The sequence below is a fragment of the Ranitomeya variabilis genome, chromosome 1 (assembly GCF_051348905.1).
Source record: "Ranitomeya variabilis isolate aRanVar5 chromosome 1, aRanVar5.hap1, whole genome shotgun sequence".
NCBI classification, from domain to species: domain Eukaryota; kingdom Metazoa; phylum Chordata; class Amphibia; order Anura; family Dendrobatidae; genus Ranitomeya; species Ranitomeya variabilis.
In genome coordinates, this window is record NC_135232.1 from 237,226,561 (window position 1) to 237,249,408 (window position 22,848).

The 22,848-nt window shown below is 39.6% G+C and overlaps 1 protein-coding gene across 3 annotated transcripts in view; it reads left to right on the plus strand.

The window, feature by feature from the left end:
* TMEM132C (transmembrane protein 132C) overlaps nt 1-22,848 on the plus strand; it is a 1,041,790-nt gene that overhangs the window by 171,723 nt on the left and 847,219 nt on the right. The window lies entirely within an intron of this gene.

Below are 22,848 nucleotides of genomic sequence, written 5' to 3' on the forward strand. Positions count from 1 at the left end.
TATGATATTCTGCATAAGGTATCCCAATTCTTCATTCATTAATTTTGAAATTCAGCCTACTTAGACGGAGCATGGCAAGCTTTTTGTCAGGTCCCGTCAATCTAGATTTTTGGCTAGAGGACGCCATTCAGGCCTTTAACATAGATGGTCCACAAGATAATAGTACAGGGGTTATAACACTAAAAAATACCTTTAACGAAGTCTATATAGGGTACAAATCTTTTCTTAAATCTTGGTGGGAGATTCGTACTCTAGAAAATTATATTAAAAACAGAATCATCCCTCGAGGTCTAAGGATCAATATTTCTCCCTCTCCTCGCACTTCATCTCCTGCACTTTTAGAGCTGTGGCTCAAAGAATCAATTGATTCATCTATACGGTTCATGCAACTAACTCCTGTTATCTGAAGAGAAGAAATTACTAGAGAAATCGACAAGTGAGTTGAACTGCCTGATAGAAAAAGTGCTTAAATTTAAATCTGATCCAGACTTTAATAGACGGGAGGGTCTGTTGCAGACCTCTGTCGAAAAATATCAGGCTCTGCTGAAGGAAAGAAAGCAGATCCAGTTCCAAAAGGATCTTAAAAATTTTGCTGACAATCAAGCCTTTAATTTTCAAACAGGTAGAGGAGGTGAAGTGTCCTCGTCAGACATAGACACCTCAGACACAGAGAGAACTGACACCTTTGGTAGAGGAGGCTTCAATAATAGGGCACAGCCATTTAGATATAAAAAATGGCAACATCCAAGGGCCAGGCATGGAAGGAGGGGAAGGGGAGATTACAACACGGCAGCAGGAACCTCAGACACCCCTCCAGCAAATACAAGAGATTTGCAAGCACAGGCCTCCTCCTCAGCATCCTCCTCGTCTTTTTTAGAACAAGGGATGAGAACGGGTTATTTTCTCAGACCCAAAAACAGCTAGACAGAGGACAGATCATTAACCTGTCGTCTCACACTTTGTCCAGGGATGAATATCAAGTTTTACAGAGGGGGCTGAACTTTGTACCCACAGGGGGTTTTAATTGTTTCAGTTGGATTAAAGATCTGAACCTCTTTTGCAGAAAATTAAAATGGAAAAAGTTCTTCCTGCATAACAGTAGGGAGAACTATCTACAATTGGGGCTACAAGAGGATGATATGGAGAGCTTTGAAGCCCTAGTGGGACTGCTAGGTGAAAATGAACTACACATGAATACCAACAGGGGCCCTTTTACCAATCTTAGAAACAAGAGTACCAAGATGCCACCCCAGGGTGATACTAAAAATATTGATATCTTCCTTCAACTGGTAGAGAGAGATCTTAAAAAAATCAGGTATATGGATGTTGGCACAGATCACAATCTTAGTGAAAAGGAAAGGGTAGCTTTGGACACACTCAAAAAGAATGACCAATTAGTGATTAAGGCATCCGACAAGGGTGGTAATTTGGTGATAATGGACCATAAGATTTATTGTAATATGTGTAATAATATATTACAGGATAAAAGCACCTATGAAACCCTTGATCTGGATCCCTCGGAGGGATATAAAATTCTACTCAGAGAAATTCTTGAGGTAGCACTATCAAAGGGGCTGATATCCAAATCCGAATATGGGTTTATGCTTCCTACCTTCCCTCTGCAGGCTACATTTTATACACTACCCAAGGTACACAAGGGCCTGCACCCTTTAAAGGGGAGACCCATTGTGTCAGGAGTCGATTCACTCACAAAGAATTGTGGTTTGTATCTTGAAGAAATCTTGAGGCCTTTTGTGTTGTCTATCCCTTCATATCTTAGGGACACCACTGACCTACTCCAGAAAATAGAGGGCATACAATTGGAAAAGGATTCTTTTTTGGCATCGATCGACGTTGAGGCCCTTTACAGCAGTATACCACACGAGGCGGGCCTAAGGGGTATACATCACTACCTCAAACAAAGGTCGATAGCATGTAGGGAACATAATTCCTTTGTTCTATGTCTGTTAGACTTTGTACTTACCCATAACTCATTCAAGTTTAACGGTAAACACTACCACCAGCTCAGGGGCACTGCGATGGGGTGCGCATGTGCCCCATCGTATGCAAATTTGTTCCTGGGCTGGTGGGAAGAAACAACTGTGTTTGGGAGAGATACCAACTGGTGGAACGAGTATATAGCCATGTGGCTTAGGTTCATCGACGACGTTTTTGTCATATGGGTAGGCACTGAGGCTCAGTTCAAGAGGTTCATTGCGGAGCTTAATGTTAACAACATCAGCCTTAAATTCACTTCAGAGATTCATTCAGAGGAATTGGCCTTTCTAGATGTCATGATTAGCAAAACCCCAGATGGGGGTTTGTCAACGAGTATTTATCGAAAACCAACAAGTACAAATTCTTTACTTAATTGGCATAGTCACCATCCTTCCCCCTCTAAAAAGAGGCATTCCCAAGGGCCAGTTCCTAAGACTGAGGAGGAATTGCTCCGACACAAAAATGTTCCATAGTCAGGCGACTGATATGTTCAATAGGTTCAGTGAGAAAAATTATCCCTCCCACATCTTGAAATCAGCTTATAATAATGCGATAAATTCAGACAGACAATTACTGCTGCATAAAAATGAGTCCAGAACTGAGGAGAATAAAATCAGGATAATAGGAACCTTTGACTCCCAACATAACAAGGTCAGAGGTGTTATTAATAAACACTGGGATATACTAAAGATGGACCCAGAACTCACGGACCTCCTGGGGACTCATCCTGATATCACCTTCAGGAGAGGTAGGTCACTGAAGGACTCATTGGTCCATAGCCATTATATGCGACCAAAGGCGAGTTCCACTTGGCTACAGAGAAAGACATGTGGTTTCTTTAGGTGTGGCGGATGCCAACTATGTAAATACATGAGACCTAATAAATCCTTCACAAGCTCCTCAACTGGGAAAAAGTTTTTCCAGCGTGACTTCTCAAATTGTAAAACAACAGGGGTGGTTTATTTGGCCTCTTGTCCTTGCCCAAAAGATTACGTGGGCAAGACGGTTAGAGAGTTCCGCAGAAGGGTTGGGGATCATGTAGGTGATATAAGGCACAATAGAGATACCCCTCTAGCTAGGCACATGAGAGTACAACATCCAGCCAATCCATTTGATGTAAACTTCTCCGTGATTGAAGTAGTAAAACCTAACCCCAGAGGAGGTAACTTTGATAGAACCGTGCTCCAAAGGGAGTGCGAATGGATTTTTAGACTGGACTCAGTGACCCCCAAAGGGATTAATGAGCAACAGTCTTATACCTGTTTTCTATGAATCCCCATATGCTATTTGTCCAACGCATATAGCCCTTTCATGGCTCCTCTTTTAATAGCAATCTTTTACCTGTCCTTCAGTAACCCCCATATGCTATTATTCCAACATTTTAGGATCTGAGATGGCCCCTAGTGGGCTCAAATGGGCCCATAAGTAAACTAGAATTGACTTAATACTAATTACTATATGTGGTTTTGGGTCTGAAGGAACTGAATTGTCTCCATGCCCCGTCTTTTTGGTACCCCCCTTTTCTTCGGGGGCAATAGGCATAGATTTGTGTGCCTTTTATCTGTAATTTATTATATATCCCTTAATTTTGTTGTATACGCTGGTTTTTATTATAGGAATATCTACATACCCGTTAGTCCTTTATCATATTGGCGAGTTATACATTCATGAATGTCTGAAGCTTTTTGTCTACCATCCTTGTGGTTGCTGTTTAAACTCAGGGCGCGCGCTGAGTGCGCTGTAATTAGTTCAGACTTCTACGCAGGCGCAGAGCATGTATCGGCATAGAGACAGCAGGTGACACGCAAGTTGCGGCTCACCTCGTGCGTTCCATTGAGCGCATGCGGGCTAATTCAATCTAGGGTACGTGCATCATATGACAACTTCCGGGTCTTCAACCGGATGTACTCGCAGGCGGGATTTTACCGGCGTCCGAATCGATAAATTAAGGTAATGCACATCAGAATCTACTTTCATCTTTTCATCATCGAGATACATGACACTAAGATCGGGCCTCCTGATGAGCCAGAGGGGCGAAACGCGTTGAGGCGGATTATGCTAAGTGGCAGACGGCACGGCACCTAGAGAGTGATGAGTACAAGCCGCACGGACCTTGGTTTACTAAGTGCTCTATAGCTGCTTATCGGGCCATAGCAATATATCGCACTATGACACTTTAAATTGATGTTATATTATCTTCAATAACGTGCCCGTTAGGGACAGACTGTGGTATCCAACCTGTCCGCTTGTTTTTGTGTTCAGAGCTGCATTGTGATAATTGCGACACTGAATGGTCCTGGTGGGCAGTGGGCCCTATAGAGGATTGACCATTATGGTATTTAATATTGTATATAGGCTGCCTGTATATAAATAGGGGCTGTTGGTATAAGCAAATATTGTTTACATGCACCATGACACTTTAAAGGATCAAATATAAGCTACAACAAGGTGCTCTTGGCGAGACAGTGTGTGTTGATCAAATTTACTCACTCTCATGTCACAGCATGGTGTTCATGTGCCTATTGTTACAGCATCTCGTAGTGCTCATTTTGGCACCATGAATGGATAATGAGCCTTGTGCAGGACTTATCCTAATGCTCTGCAGGCTGTGGCATATTAATAGGTGCTGTGTGTAACTTCCCAGGTGAATATCGGCTTTTCTGGGAAAGTATCTCACAATTTGCCATCATAAGTCCACTACATGTACTCAAATATTTTAATTCACGTTGTTGGGGCTTAGTATTCCCTATCTTCAGGCTTATCTTTGTCTAGCTGATTAGGGGCACCTTTAGATATTTTCATTGTGTGGGTAGGGGAACCCTCATACATTGGTAGGGTCTATTAGGATCCTAGGGTAAGACGACGAGGAGTGGGGGCACCACAACGCTTCCCCCTAGGGCGCCAACCCCCACTGTCAGGTAGCATCCAGTATAGCAATTTTGATAGGGTTAATACTTGTCCCCAACACTAGTTTTTTCACTGTGTGTTTTGGTTTTTTTCTTTGGTGTAGCCACAGGTTGGTGGCATTTTAACTATTTATTAATAAACATATTGGGTTTTATATGATATTCTGCATAAGGTATCCCAATTCTTCATTCATTAATTTTGAAATTCAACTCTATGAAATGATAAGTTTTGTAAAGAACTCGCAGCAGTAAGTCATACCGAAGACAGATATATATATTACACTGCAGGTTTCCTCATAGTGGCAAATTTATTACTGCTCAAGTTACATTTATAGAACTCCAGCAGTGGGAGTTCTGCATTACATACATCACAAAGGAGACATGTAGACTGCTATATATATGCATCACATTGACTGCTGTATACACATCACATAGGAGACACAGAGAGCTGCATACATCACATAGGAGTCACTGAGAGTGCAGTATACATTATATAGGAGATACTGGAACTGCATTATAAATCACATAGGGGACATTGAGATTGTTGTGTCTACATCACATAGGGGACACTGAGACTGCTTTATATACATCACATAGGAAACACTGGGGTTGAGGTATAAACAACATAGGAGACATGGGGCTGCAGTATATACATCAACAGAAGACATGGGACTGCAGTATATACATCACAATAGACATGGGGGTGTGGTGTAGACATCCCAGGAGACATGGGGTTGTGGTATAGACATCTCAGGAGACATGGGGCTGCGGTATGTACATTACTGGAGACAAGATAGCCCGAGGGTCTGATTTTCCCTACCCCTGATGTAAATATTTGCTTTTGTGTTCTCTGTTTTGATGAATATCTCAAGAACAGTAAGTTCTATAAAACAAGCCCAGTGTAAAACCTTCCAACGTGCCCAACTTACGCCAGTGATAAATTTGGGGTATATTGGTCTAGTTGTTTGGTTGTAAATTAAAGCTTGATTTTATGTTCCTTTTTTTGGAGACTACCTCAAGAAAAGTAGGTTCAGCCTGGTCTGAAACCTTTGGAAGTTTCTATTTTATCTATGTACCAAATTTTTAGAAAGATTTGCAGAAAGATTGTGCACAACTTTGTCGAAGATAATTTTTTCTTTTTAACTAAAAGCCATATTTCTAACATTTAGGGAACAAGAAGCAAATAAATATTAAACAAAGCCCCGTTTCGTTTCATCCATTCTTTGGCAAAATGCCACTGAAGCAAATTTCTCCTAATTCGCTGTTCCCTACTTTTGGTATACTGTAATGGATGCATAAGTAGAGGGAAATATAGCTCCCTCAATCTGGGGGAATATAGTCAGCACATGATTTTTGAATGGAAATATAATATCGGTACTTAAATACATATTGGATCCTTGTGTAAACATACAAATTAACTTTCCATTGAACCCTCCTGAAATAGCTTGTGTTTAGTGAATATGAATATTGATTATTGCCTTTAGAACAAGCCCATGCTTTCTACACTATACTTATTATTGTGAAACTAATAAAAATTTAGCTTTATCATGGCTATTCTGTTATTAGATTGATTTCTATTTCTATTCCATATTTCTAACAATTTCCAAAAGCAAAAATGTACAATGTCCCGGAAAACTAGGACACATTCTCCTGTGTTAGCAGCAATTTGTTTGAAAGGTTTTTGGCCAAGGAGCTTATGTTATGTAACATTTCTTATTTAGATAGGACATAAAATACTGTAGATGTTTTTTGAAATGTCCTAAATATAGAAATCTTTCTGACTCAGATCGCAGATTCAGTAATATGAGAAAACATTCAACTTTATTCCATTTTAAAACTATACCCACAATTCACCCTCTGAAGGTTAGTCAGAGGCTGACAATACAACACATAAACCCAACGTCTTAGCAATGTATGTAGGGTGAGGTGACAATTGAGGATCACTCTCTAAACCTATCGTCTCTATGCGTTTCCTAACCATAGATGACTCATCAGGAGACCTTATTAAATATTTACCTATATATATACCTAACCCCTAAAAACAAATAGCTAGTGATGAGCAAATAGTGAAACATGCAGATACGGCAAAATCGGCACAAATAATTTCTAATATCCGTGTATTCGTACCAAATAACGAATCCAATGCAGGTTAATCGGAAAGCCGAATATTTTTCTGCTGGACCCAACAAACAGGTCTGGGGGCATAAGAAAAAAGCTGAAATTGATTGGAAAGTAGTGTTGAGCATTCCGATACCGCAAGTATCGGGTATCGGCCGATATTTGCGGTATCAGAATTCCGATACCGAGTTCCGATATTTTTGTGATATCGGAAATCGGAATCGGAAGTTCCCAGTGTATGGTTCCCAGGGTCTGGAGGAGAGGAAACTCTCCTTCAGGCCCTGGGATCCATATTCATGTGTAAAATAAAGAATACAAATAAAAAATAGGGATATACTCACCCTCTGATGCGCCCTGGTTGTAACCGCTGCAACCGGCAGCCTCCGTTCCTAAGAATGAGCGAGTGAAGGACCTGCGATGACGTCGCGGCTTGTGATTGGTCACGTGAGTGGTCACATGAGCGGTCACACGAGCGGTCATATGAGGGGTCACGCGACCAATCACAAGCCGTGACGTCATCGAAGGTCCTTCACTCACTGCATTCTTAGCAACGGAGGCTGCCGGTTGCAGCGGTTACAACCAGGGCACGTCAGAGGGTGAGTATATCCCTATTTCTTATTTTTATTCTTTATTTTACACATGAATATGGATCCCAGGGCCTGAAGGAGAGTTTCCTCTCCTTCAGACCCTGGGAACCATCCAGGACCACTTCCGATATTTGTGTCCCATTGACTTGTATTGGTATCGGGTATCGGTATCGGCGATATCCGATATTTTTCGGATATCGGCTGATACAATCCGATACTGATACTTTCAAATATCGGAAGGTATCGCTCAACACTATTGGAAAAAGCTGAAACTAAATGGGAACAGCATGTAGAATATGCCTGCATGCCTATCTGACTCACATATGGTATCTGGGAATAATGTTGTCAGACTATTGTGCGGTTGAAAGGATTTTTAAAAAGACCTACCAAACCCAAAAAAATTTTAAAGGGGAAAATGCTAAGAAACATTTTTTCCTTCATAATTATTTGTATATCATGGCAAATAAATAAATAAATCATAGCTCTCCTTTAGCATATGTTCACATGAAGCGTTTTTGCTTTAGTTTTTCCTTTAACATTTGAGAGGGCTCTCACTCCTACATTTTAGAGGTCTCTCCCTCATGCCAAATAGTTATCAAGATAGTAAAATACATAATCCCCATCCCTTTGCAATGCCATTTCAAACATGCCCATTTGAATTTTGGGCTTCGCCCGCCACCACCACCACGTCTACCGCCACGTCATTATGCAGGTGCTGTGAAACCTGCGTTTTGTAAGCTCCACAGTTCATTAACACACTGTGTGAACTGAAAAAAGATTCAGAAAGCTATTGCATTCAAATTGGATATATAGAAACACCTGTTCTACGCTAAATACATGAAATCATATAGGAAACAGGGTATTTTGAACAATCACTATGACAATCTTTATTAATATTTAAAAAGATACATTTAAAATAAAAGAAGTAACCAAAAATGCTTGTAGTTGAGCCAAACATATATACAGTGGCACCATCACAGAGCTGGTAGTATTAAGAGTGCAATAATATAATAATACTTATATCTCACAGTGTTCCCCTGTCGCTATAACAATTCCAATGGGAGGCAAAAAAAGCACTATGATGGGGCAGTGGCACCATCACCAGGGCATTGGTAAGTTTGAACTCTCTAATGTTATTGTTTTACTCCTTGTCCAGTGTTCAACATGTCGCCATCGATCTGTGTTTCTAAGCTTGTGCAATATGGGCACGCCAATATGGTTTGATAGACTCTAAACTGATTGTATAAATCAATAGTGCTTTTTTGCCATTTCCCATTGGAATTGTTATAGCGACAGGGGAACACTGTGAGATATAAGTAAGTATTATTACACTCTTAATACTACCAGGTCGGTGATGGTGCCACTATGTATCTGTTTGGCTCAACTGCAAGCATTTTTGGCTACTTCTTTTATTTTAAATGTATGTTTTTAAATATGAATAAAGATTGTCATAGTGATTGTTCAAAATACACTGTTTCCTATATGATTTCAGTTATTACAAGAGGTAGAGATAGGGAGTACAAGTACTTGTTAAACACCAAGAAAAAAAGAGTAACTAAAGAGCCACTAAAAGTAAAATGAAAAGGTATCCTTTATTAGCTCAAATACAACACAAGAAATATGTAACCACAAAACAAATAAGGGAATGGAGGAAATGGACCGGTACACAAAGGGAGGATTGCAGGTCCACAATAGGACTTGGGAAAGCAAAAAAGCGAGTAGGCAGTCATGTGTATATAGAAAGTCCAGCATTCTGTAATGCTGTAGATAAGCCCCGATCCAACCTGCAAGTGAAGAAAAATACGTTTTATTATACTCACCCGGGGGGTGGTCCGGTCTAATGGGCATCGCAGGTACTGCAGTGCGCAGGCGCCGGGAAAGGCCAGAGAGGCCCAGCTCCTGCGCAGAGCAGTACTTTGCTCTGCCCTCAACAGGGCAGATAAGTACGCCTGCACAGGAGTGTGATGCTGGGGAGTGATGAAGCAAGAATATATTATATAAAGTCACTACCAACAGAGTGATCAATTTCAGGTGTTTATTTCTGCTAATGTGGATGATTATGGCTTACAGCCAATGAAAACCCAAAAGTAATTATCTCGGTAAATTAGAATACTTTATAACACCAGCTTAAAAAATCATTTTAAAATCTGAAATGTTGGCCTACTGTGGACCTGCACCAGCAGATGACATGGCTCCCCAAACCATCACTGATTGTAGAATCTTCACTCTAGACCTCAAGCAGCTTGGATTGTGTGCCGCTCCACAATTCCTCCAGAATTTAGAAAATGAAATGCAAAATTTACTTTAATCTGAAAACAACACCTTAGACCACTGAGCAACAGTCCAGTTCTTTTTCTCCTTGGTTCAGGTAAGACGCTTCTGGCGTTGTCTATTTGTCATGAGTGGCTTGACACAAGGAATGTGACACTTGTAGCCCATGTTCTGGATACATCTGTGTGTGGTGCCTTTTGAAGCAATGACTCCATCAGCAGTCCACTCCTTGTTAATCTCCCCCCAATTTTTGAATGGCCTTTTCTCAACAATCTTTTCAATCTTTTCAAGGCTGTGGTTATCTCGGTTGTTTGTGCACCTTTTTCTACCACACTTTTTCCTTCCGTCAATTTTCCATTAATATGCTTGGATACAGCACTCTGTGAACATCCAGCTTCTTTAGCAATGACCTTTTGTGGTTTACCCTCCTTGTGGAGTGTGTCAATGACTGACTTCTGAACATCTGTTAAGTCAGCAGTCTTTACCATGATTGTGGAACTTACTAAAACAGACTAAGGGACCATTCTAAATGCTTAGGAAACCTTTGAAGGTGTTTTTATTAATTATTATAATTTACTGAGATAATGACGTTTGGGTTTTCATTGGCTGTAAGCCATAGTCATCAACATTAACAGAAATAAACACTTGAAATAGATCACTCTGTTTGTAATGACTCAAAAAAATATGAATTTCACTTTTTGTTTTGAAGAACTGAAATAAATGGTCTTTTTGATGATATTCTAATTTTGTGTGAAGCATCTGTATGATGCCATCCCCAGATCTAAATCATTATTTCAGTTTGTTTAGAAGCACATTCATAGTTCAAAGCTGTTTGCATCTCCAGTCATAGACATATTCTGTTTGCATATACCATCCCTATGCTTTAGCTGACATTGATTACTGATGTCCCTAAAGTGGCTGTTCGGTGTATGACATGTCTCTAAGGAGCATGCTCCACGTGCATCCTTATCAAAGGTTGTACAGTTAGTGGCACCGACAAAACGCCGGACATTTAAATACATAGCCACGCCCCTTTAGTGACATCACACCCAAATACAGATGTGATAGGTTCCATCCGGGCCATTCACATCATAGAGCTGGGTCCTCACCGCTGTGATGTCACGGTGGAGTTGGCCATGACACCTAGTAAACAACAGTATTCTCCACAGCACCATGCAATTTCTAAGCTGACGTAAATGACCTAAAAGAGGAGCACTACAGTTAACACAGTAAGTGACAGTGTGCACAACCATTTCAGATGCTATCAATAATTCACAATATAGCGATATCATTACATAAGGGCACAAAACACACCAACACCCATGATATAGGCAGGGGAGTAATCTGTACCCATTCGGTCCACATTAACAAGGGATCTCAGCATCAGCGGACAAGAAAAATGAGTTATGCACAAATATATTTACTTAGAAGCAGAATTAAATTAAATGGACAATAAGAATGTCCAAAGATACCCCATCTTCCCAGACTCAATAGAATTAATAACTAGGGGCAATATTGTCCAGAATACCGATCTAAACCCTGATTTTCAAATAAATGGGATAAATGAAATTGCATAATTCAGACCCAGTGGTTTAATGCTTTTGAAACTGAAAATCCACTGTGCTCTAGCCAGTCTCCAGACCTAAATCCAAAAAAAAAATCTTAGGAGGGAGCTGAAACTCAATGTTGCCCAGGGACAGCCCAGACACCTGAAAGATCTGTAGAAGATCTGTATGGAGGAGGGGGCCGAAATCCCTGCTGCAGTGTGTGAAAACTTGGTCAAGAACTACAGGAATTGTCTGACCTCTGTAATTGCAAACAAAGGTTTCTGTTCCAAATATTAAGTTTGGTTTTCCATTGTATCAAATACTTATTTCATGCAATAAAAAGCAAATGAATTATGTAAAAATCATACAATGTGATTTTCTGGATATTTTTTAAGATCTGTCTCTTACAGTTCAAGTGTATCTACAATAAATATTACAGACCTCTCCATTCTTTGTAAGTGGAAAAACTTGCTAAATTGGCAGTGTATCAAATACTTATTTGCTCCTCTGTATATATGTGTATATATATATATATATATATATATATATGTAGTGAGCGTTAAAAAGTTGCAGGAATCTTAGAAGTGAAGATATGGTCCCCACAGTTCACTAATCACTAACATCATTATGTATGTCTTGGACTTTATAAAGAGTCAGGAGGATGTGCATAAGCCTACATCCACAGAAGATCTGGGGTTAGTTAATTAAGAAAACTGAAACTGTTAAACTGTAAAGCGCTGCGGAATATGTTGGCGCTATATAAATAAAGATTATTATTATTATTACTAATATGTTTCGAACAACCTTCTTCAAAAGTTCCTTTAAAAACTGTGTGCAAGTGTACCTAGAAGAATTGAAACTATTTTGAAGGCAAAGAGCACTTACTAAAGATGAACAGATCTGATAAAATTCGAAGTCGTCAAAGCTCACAGATTTTCCAGGAAACTTTTATTCACAGTGAAGATATTCTCATCAAAATTAATGCCCCTAAAAATGTAAGATGTGAAAAGCAAAAATTGATTAACCTGTGCAACCCTTCTGCTGCTCGCTGTCCGATTTTCAGAGCCTCCATTTCTTTCCCTGTTGTAAGCTGCATCTACTGGCCAAAGCCAAGACAGCAGAATGAAGAGGCCCTGAGATCACAAGCATTAAGCAGTACTTGATGCTCTCTGGTCTCCTTCTTTTTGCTATTGTATCAACTTATTTACTGTAGGCTGGGACTTTTGACCTCAACCAGGCCTGAGAGGTCATGACATGTTATGTACAGTGACTTCTAAAAGTACCTTGACACTCAGCAACTTTACAACGAGAACGACAATGATCCGTGACTAGTGTTGAGCATTCCGATACCACAAGTATCGGGTATCGGCCGATACTTGCGGTATCGGAATTCTGATACCGAGATCCGATACTTTTGTGGTATCGGGAATCGTAATCGGAAGTTCCCAGTGTATGGTTCCCAGGGTCTGAAGGAGAGGAAACTCTCCTTCAGGCCATGGGATCCATATCCATGTAAAAAATAAAGAAATAAAATAAAAAATAGGGATATACTCACCCTCTGACGCACCCTGGTAGTAACCGGCAGCCTGCTTTGCTTAAAATGAGCGCGTTCAGCACCTTCCATGACGTCACGGCTTCTGATTGGTCGCGTGCTGCTCATGTGACCGCCACGCGACCAATCACAAGCCGCGACATCATTCTCAGGCCCTAAACTCATTCTAGGAATTTAGGACCTGAGAATGACGTCGCGGCTTGTGATTGGTCGCGTGGCGGTCACATGAGCGGCACGCGACCAATCAGAAGCCGTGACGTCATGGAAGGTGCTGAACGCGCTCATTTTAAGCAAAGCAGGCTGCCAGTTAACAGCGGTAAGGTGCAGGGGCCTCCGGACGGGTGAGTATATCAATATTTTTTATTTTATTTCTTTATTTTACACATTAATATGGATCCCAGGGCCTGAAGGATAGTTTCCTCTCCTTCAGACCCTGGGAACCATCAGGATACCTTCCGATACTTGGTGTCCCATTGACTTGTATTGGTATCAGGTATCGGTATCGGCGATATCCGATACTTTTCGGGTATCGGCCGATACTATCCGATACCGATACTTTCAAGTATCGGACGGTATCGCTCAACACTATCCGTGACGTTGCAGCGTCCTGGTTAGCAATCTCGTTGTGTTTGACACGCAGCAGCGATCTGGATCCCGCTGTGATATTGTTGGTCGGAGCTAGAAGTCCAGAACTTTATTTGGTCATCAGGTCGGCGTGTATCGTCGTGTTTGACAGCAAAAGCAACGAAGCCAGCAATGTTTTACATGGAGCTAACGACCTGTGAGAACGATAAGTGAGTCACCGTTACGTCACAGGATCGCTCCTGCATCGTTCTGGAGCTGCTATGTTTGACGTCTCTACAGCGACCTAAACAGCGATGCTCCAGCGATCGGCTCATTGTCTATATCGCTGCAGCGTCGCTAAGTGTGACGTACCTTAAGGCCCATTCACAGCTGGAATCCTGCCCTAGTGTGAAAAGATGGGAGTTATGGCTTCTGAGAACTAGACAGTAGAATGGAAACTGTTGAGGGCCCGGACAGATGAGCAGTGAGATGAGTATATGTTTTTTTGGTTGGATTTTTTAAACTTTTGCTTGGCATCTTTGGTTAAGCAAAATGGCAGCCAGCTGCTATTTTGTTAAATTCACGCAAAGTAAAATGACAAAAGAATTGAATTTTCATGCAGCTTTTTTGTATTTTCCAGTAGAAGTAAATTTGAGTAGTCACACCAAATAGTCACACAAACTATTGATTAGATGTAAATTGAATTGTTTTTTTTTAATGTATTCTTACTTTATAGCATTTTATCATATCTAAATCATATAAATAGTATTGTACTGAACTGTATATCTAAAATATGTCCCAGAAGCCAATGGACCTGAGAAGAATATACATTTTTCATTTTGTGGCCATCATGTCCTCAACGTGAATCAAATGCAATGACAATCCATAAGCCCTCTTTTTCTATACTTGATGGTCATAAACTGCATTTATTTCGGAATCAATTTCTTTTAAGGCATTTTTTCTGTTCCCAAAAAAAAACATTCAATCCTGCACAGTAAATCAACTTTCTGCAATATAAGATTTTATATAATAGTAGTAGTTGTAGTTAGATAGTAGTAGTTTTCAGAATAAATTTCTTAATTGACTTGTGTCTTATTTTTCCTCATATTACCCTATTTGACTCCCTTTTGTTTCTCCCTATTGGTATAATTACTTTCTTGCATATTCATGGGAACATAAGCTAAGACTGAGCCATGTCTAATTTTAAGTGTTAACGGATAAAGCCCTGGTTCTGATTTACTGATCCGTGCTCAAATTCAGCAGTCTTCGACTCTTTAAGGGACAAAAAACTGTGCTTCGCTTTGTAATGAATCTCACAGTCATTTTACTTAACTCCACAGGGAAGTGTTTGTGATCTGAGGCTGTTATAGGTCTTGAAATATCAAAGATACATATAAAGAATTTTGTAGTTGCTGGTCTTAGACCTGATGTGAACCGTTATTCGTGGGGGAACGGGTGAAAATCACTACATATCAATAAATAAAAAAAGTGAATGGGCAAACGTACTGTAGATAAATATAGAATTTATCCCATTCTGTTATTGCATAACAAAACATGTTATAGTTAAAATAGATCTGTCACCAGATTTCACACAACAAATTGCATACATGTTCATCTACATCTCATGCCTGAAGAAACCAGTGTACTTTGTAAATTAATGTGACAATAGTTGTATAATCCACTTATTATAATGAGTGCATTAGGAGTCCAACTAAAGAGTGAAAGAGCTGTTGCAATCAAGAATATTCAGTTGCCACCTTTGCATCCTGTCTGACAGTTGCAGCTTCTACTGAGCAGTGTGAGGTATCAGCAGCAGTGTGGAGCTGTTAATCAGTTTAGATGAATAATAAATACAGCAGTTTTCTCAGGTCTAAGAGATCTAGTTAATATACGGTACGTGAGTTTCAATTGCAAAATCTGGTGTCAGATACACTAATTTAGGCATAAATTGCTGGTGCACAAAATTTTTCATATTGTATGTTGCTGGATTTTGTGACTTTATAATATAAAAGATACTTTATTCATAAATATTTTTTTGTGCCTACTGGCAAGTGACAACTATCTAGCTGCTCTATCCATCTTAAAAATTGTATCAGCTTAAAACCTAGTTTATTTTATCCTCATATCCCCTTCTTTCAGCCAAGAAGTGTCATGAAGAATGTTCTGGTTATAAAATCGTGGTCACCAAAGTTCCATGTAGTAATTTTTAGACCAAAGCCAATACTCTTGTAGTACACGCTCCATGAGGTTGTCTTCCTTCATATTTTGCTCCTGATGGAAGTCCTACAAGTCTGAATCATGTACAAAGCATTATCCTAAAAGAAAAGCCAATTGAGCTACATATATTCTTTGTTCTCACAGTTTCTCACGATTAGCATGACTGTTGCTTTAGAGAATATGTTTTCATTCAGTACAGCTCCAATGTGGTAGTCAACGAATTAATTACCCTATGCAGGAATCGGGTTTCTTTTAAATAGTTTCACAACTTTAGCTTTTAATGGCTCTCTATCCCCTGCTGAGGCTATGCTCCAAGTTGTCAAAGCATTTGCCGAGGGTGTATGGGTCAATGCTTTCCAATAGGCAGACAAAGCTCCTAAAGACATTGATTTCAAAGTCTTGATTTTCTTCAAGTTGGGCAACAGGGAAAAATGGAACTGAGAGGCCAAGGTCAATGTTTGTTCAGAGGAACACAGAGGGGATTTCTTTAAAGCATTTGTCGCAGTTGCACTTTGGTGTCAGTTTATGAATGTAGTCATCAAAACGAGCTATTACGGTATTTTATATGGGCAATACAGGTGGCAAAGATACTTTACTAAATTACATAAAATCCAACAAGTTACTTAGTGTGGGTGGGGAAATTAGTTTGTATAGGTTTTAAGGTTCCTTTTTAAGTACTCTCTTACATTATATAAACTTACAGAGAAAATGTGTTTGTGTTATAACTATAATAAATGGAATAAAATCTATATAACAAAAAAGCTATTAGAGACAACAGTTCTGTATGGAATTATAGGGACTCTTCAGCTATAGAGGCACTATTTTTCCAATAGATAAATATGAACCTGAACCGTATATTTAGAAAAATATAAATCTTTATTGTGTTACAAAAAATTACATAGAAAAACCACATAGAAAAATCATACAAAGATTAAAAGAGTGTGAAACCCAAATAGAGGCACCACAACCCACATCTATAACCATAAGAGGCTGCACATGTCACAAATACCCCAGTGATTGTTCCTCAAACAGATTATAAAGCTGCAAGAGGGCATCCCTAAGATACAATCAGTGTATACATTGTTAATCACCAGTCCTGTTGGATAGTTAGGCCATGTGCACACATTCAGTATTTTTTGCGTTTTTTTTTCGCATTTTTTTCGCTATAAAAACGCGAAAGAAACGCGAAAAAAGGCTTACATATGCCTCCTATTATTTACAGTGTATTCCGCACTTCTTGTGCAAATGTTGCATTTTTTTCCGCGAAAAAAAGGCATCACGGAAAAAAAAGCAACATGTTCATTAAATTTGTGGAATTGCGGGGATTCCGCACACCTAAGAATGCATTGATCTGCTTACTTTCCACATGTGGCTGTGCCCACCATGCGGGAAGTAAGCAGATCATGTGCGGTTGGTACCCAGGGTGGAGGAGAGGAGACTCTCCTCCACGGACTGGGCACCATATAATTGGTAAAAAAAAAAGAATTAAAATAAAAAATAGTCATATACTCACCTTTGATGGCCCCCGGAGTCTTCCCATCTCAGCGGTGCATGCTGCCGCTTCCGTTCCTATAGATGGTGTGTGTGAAGGACCTGCGATGATGTCGCAGTCTTGTGATTGGTCGCCTGACCACTCATGTGACCGCTCACATGACCGCGACGTAATCGAAGGTCCTGCACACACACCATCTGTAGGAACGGACGCCGCTGAGGAGATCGGCTGTCTGCAGGTGAGTATAACCATTTTTTTTATTTTTTTTTATTATTTTTAAACATTCTATCTTTTACTATTGATGCTGCATAGGCAGCATCTATAGTAAAAAGTTGGTCACACTTGTCAAACACTATGTTTGACAAGTGTGACCAACCTGTCAGTCAGCTTTCCAAGCGATGCTACAGATCGCTTGGAAAACTTTAGCATTCTGCAAGCTAATTTCGCGAAAAAAAACGGGAAAAAAACGCCAAAAAAATGCAGATTTCTTGCAGAAAATTTCTGGTTTTCTTCAGGAAATTTCTGCAAGAAATCCTGACGTGTGCACATACTCTTAGGGTACCGTCTCACAAAACGATTTACGAACGATCACGACCAGCGATACGACCTGGCCGTGATCATTGGTAAGTCGTTGTGTGGTCGCTGGGGAGCTGTCACGCAGACAGCTCTCCAGCGACCAACGATGCCGAGGTCACCGCTGTGCTCTGCTTTCACTTTACGGCCGGGAGTCAGTCAGTGCGGGAAGCAGACGGCAAGGGACCTGACGGACACCAGAATGTGAGTATGTACTGTTTGGTTTTTTTTACATTTACGACGGTAACCAGGGTAAACACCGGGTTACTAAGCGCGGCCCTGCGCTTAGTAACCCGATGTTTACCCTGGTTACAAGCGAATGCATCGTTGGATCGGTGTCACACACACCGATTCAAGATGACAGCGGGAGATCCAGCGACGAAAGAAAGTTCCAAACGATCTGCTACGACGTACGATTCTCAGCAGGGTCCCTGATCGCTGCTGCGTGTCAGACACAGCAATATCGTATGGATATCGCTGGAATGTCACAGATCGTACCGTCGTAGCGACAAAAGTGCCACTGTGAGACGGTACCCTTAGTATAGTGCAAGATAAGGTTTACCTCAGTACACATTTTGGCATTCAGCCTTCTTCCAGGAGGTAAACCTTATCTTGCACTATACTAACCATCCAAGCAGGACTGGTGATTAACAATGTGTACACTGATTGTAACTTAGGGATGCCCTCTTGCAGCTTCATAATCTGTTCGAGGAACAATTACTGAGGTTATTGTAACATGTGCTGCCTCTTATGGTTATAGATGTGGGTTGTGGTGCCTCTATTTGGGTTTCCCACTCTTTTAATCTTTGTATGATTTTTCTATGTGGTTTTTCCATGTAATTTTTTGTAACACAATAAAGATTTATATTTTTCTAAATATACGGTTCAGGTTCATATGTATCTATCGGAAAAATATTAATTTCAATGAACCTAGTGATGGGTCCAGTATCTAGTAGGGGCATATATAGATCTTCTTATAGATAAATATATCTTGTCAGAATGCTCCAAATAGTGACTTCAACATTTTTGTTAAATAGAGGCACTATGTGTACATGAAGATTAAAGGAGTTGTGCACTACTAGGATAAACATTCTTAATCTGAATGTTTCCTCCATTAAAATAAATACACTTATACTTACTTCCCATGCCGGCGTCATTCCAGCAGTGTTGGGACTCACTTTCCCGTGGCTCATGTGAAGTTGTTATGTCACATGAGCCCGGTGCCCAATCACCACTGACACTACCTGTCCTCGCCTTCAGACGTATAAATAATCAAAAGCCACTGGACAACCCCTTTTAAGGATAGACAACCTGATTCGAGCATCTGACACTGAAAAGCAGAGATATTTTAGGGGGAGATTGTGAGATAGAAAGTTTTTAGAATTTAATAAATGTGTAGTAAATTGGAGAATTGGTAATCTAGGTCTCCAATAATACCATTATAAATAAAGTGGTGGAATTTAGGGGTACAATTACCTTTGAAGAGAATATGAATAAGAATAGAAAACCTTTAAGAGAATATGAATAAGAATAGAAAATAAGAATAAGAAAAAATAATATTGTGCTTACAATCGTTGCTGCTGACAATATTCGTAATATTTATTTAGCATAATTGTTTCATAGGGTGTATTTTAAAATAATGTAATAAAACAACTCACCTGTTGTGCCATGCCAAGCACAAGCTTGTCATCCTTCCTCTAGATGATGGTAATGGTTATTGCACGCTTCATTAATGCCAGCTGTCAGAAACATAAGATGTGATAAGTAGCGCGTGGGACGCAACTAATTAAGAGTATTTACTTTGAAGCCCTCATTCAATTGAAGTGGCAAATCATTTTTCATTTAGTAATGCATATGAGGCTATTAATTTAACATTAGTGACTTCAGTATGAGTTATGTGATCATGCATTTGATGAATTAACTGTTTAGATTGTCAGGTTAAGGATCAAGTGTGTGATGATGTTCTGACTTTACTTCAACAAGGAATCAGAGACTGGAGCATATTAGTCAGTGATATGCATTATTATAGTTAGATTTCTTAACATATAATCATTTTTGTAAGAAATTCAAAAGAATAAAATATTTAAACTAGCACTAAAACACTAAACATTAATCACTTAACGACATATGACATACTGGGTACATCATATGTCGACTCCTTGACTTTGATGCGGGCTCACAAGCCGAGCCTGCATTTTATTTTTGCTGGCAGAGGATAGCTGTGATAATCAGCCATCATTTGCCCCTAACAGCTGTGGCTGGACTTGAGCTCCAGCCGCTGCTGTTGACCTGTTAATGACCACTGTCAATCTGTGAAAGCGGCATTTATAGCACGGGAGGAGGTAGGGGGGTGGCGCATAATTCCATGATGGTGGTACTCTGGTGAAAGTCAGCCCATGACTGGTAATCATAGGAGACCATGATTTTTGCTATAAAGAGCAATATTGTGTCATTGCTGTATATAGCACTGGTGATCGGATGATCGCAGGTTAAAGTCCCCTAAGAAAACTAATAGTGAAAAATAAAAAAGTTTTTAAAAAATATAAAAAAATGAAAAAATTCATACCCCCTATCCCCCTTAAAAATTAAGAAAGAAAAAAAATACACATTCTTGATATTGCTGTATTCGTAAAAGTCCGATTTATCAAAATATATAAATAAAATCAAATAAGTAAACAACGTAATGCTAAAAAAATCAAAACTTGATGTTTATTACACTTAATGTGCAATTTTAGGTTTTATTTTACATTAAGCCCATTTAATTTATAACTTTTGCTTATGTATTATGTGCAAGTCAGAAGTTTTTAGTATGTGGAAGCCAGTTGTTGAAAAGTTAGACGACTCTTTGAACATTTTGTCCCCTTCATGTCATCATAGTGTTGATGCTGCTCATGAAGGGGTTAAACATTTCAATTACTCTTGAATTAGGATGTGAACAAACTTCAAAGAAGCAATCTACTTTCCAATGCTTGTATGATATTGAAAGTTCATTTCAGAAAGAGATGAATTCCTTCAGGTGACAAACACTTTGAATGCAGCATTACACTACATTGAATCATCCAATAATAAATGCACGGAGTTCGGTCTTCATCACACTGTCACTTTTGATTTTATGTTCCAGGCTAATCCATCTTTTATATAGGCATAGCTTTATGATGATCGGGTGTGAATTTCTTTGTCTTCTCTCTTCATGTATTATTTTAATAGTGTCAATGTTTCCTTTCTTTGAGAACATTTGGAGGTAAATTACATTAAATCTAACACATGTAGTTTATGTTGAAATTATTAATCACTAGATTTGGTGGGAATAGATTTGGATGACCCAGACCATCAGCCTCAACTGTAAACTCTGGCTGCTGGACGAGAGCTGTGAGAACTGTCTCACCTTTTGATTGGCCCCTCTGGAGCAACATGTTGGTCCTGTCACCACACTGATGATTATCGTGGCCAATGAAATGGGACATACAAATAAATTGACATTAAGACTATTAATTACAACAATTTTGTTATATAATTGTGTAGATTACATTTTGGTGCTGTTCCCAGTGTATACATTAAACATGACTATGACATCAACAGCTACATGCCATACGGTTACATATGCGTTCCAATGACTATAACTGATCATCAATACCATTATAGAGACAAACTTGTGTTACAAAATGTAGATAAGTCTAAGCCAAAAAAATGATGATCAAAAGGTTGATTCGTATTAAAGATACATATAAATTTTATTTTATTACAAACTTTAAAATCCATATAACCAATTAGGGAAGATCGAAGGGACACCTTTACAAACCAGGAAGGCACCAAGGAGTACAAGATCAAGAAGTTTATAACCTGCACGAGCAAAAACGTTATATATTATGCCGTCTGCCCATGTAACATGATTTACGTGGGCATGACTACTTGACAGTTGAAAATGCGTTTGCGAGAGCACGTGTTAGGTATTGAGGCAACAGCGACAACCGATGATGTGAAGTTATTGAAAACCATTCCTCATCATTTCAGAAGATTTCATGGCTGTGATGGTAGCCTGTTAAGGGAGAGGGGCATTGACATGCTAGACATGGGTATCCGGGGGGTGGGACCACTGAAAGATTGGCACAGTTGGAGTCCAGATGGATATGGACACTTCGTACAGTCCACCCATCTGGACTCAATGAGAATCTAAGTTTTGCACCATTTTTGTAATCACTGCTCTGTGGAATAGATATATCTGTTTTTTACTCATGTATACATTTTTAACTATTATTTTAGATTTTTAATGTTATTCGTTGCACGTGAAGATGGAGAAATAATGCGGTGGTGCCAGTTGATTGAATATTGATATCAAGGTCGGGATTTCCCTTATTTGGCTTTGGAGTAAAGAAGATTGAATAACATCAAACCCTCATTGAACTTCCCCATTTGACTTTGTATTCTGCCTATCTTACATTATAAGAGATGATAATTATTTTGATTTATAGATATTGGTATATAATGTTATGATGTATATATCTTGATATTGGCAGTGATGCAATGTTATAGAGTGGGGTGTGTTTGTATACTTAATTTTGGTAGTACTAATGTGGGATGTATATATGTATAACTGGATATCCGTCCATGAATCTTTATATATGGTATTATGTTATCTCTGGCACTAATGCCTTATTTCCCATTATGGTTTTGAAAAGGGTACTCACATTAGTATGCTTATTAGTTATTGACACAAGTTGTCCCTGTCCTGCATGCACCCGTCTCCTCGGCGCTGCTGCTGCCTACCGCCGGCATCACTATATGGCCTTCTCGGCTTCTTGTCCACGTGATGGCGGTGCTGGTTATTGCTGTGGCACCTTGGCAACGGGGCGCATCACTTCCGGGCTGGGATCGCAACTTCCAGTGAGCGTGATTCACCGTGAGTGAACGGGCAGTATTTAAGATCGACTGGTGATTGTCCGGTCAGGCCCCTTGAGAAAGGAGAGGTCCGAAACTTGAGTCGGGGCGGACGCACGCATCTGGGCTCCGGTTTCTGGTCCCAAAC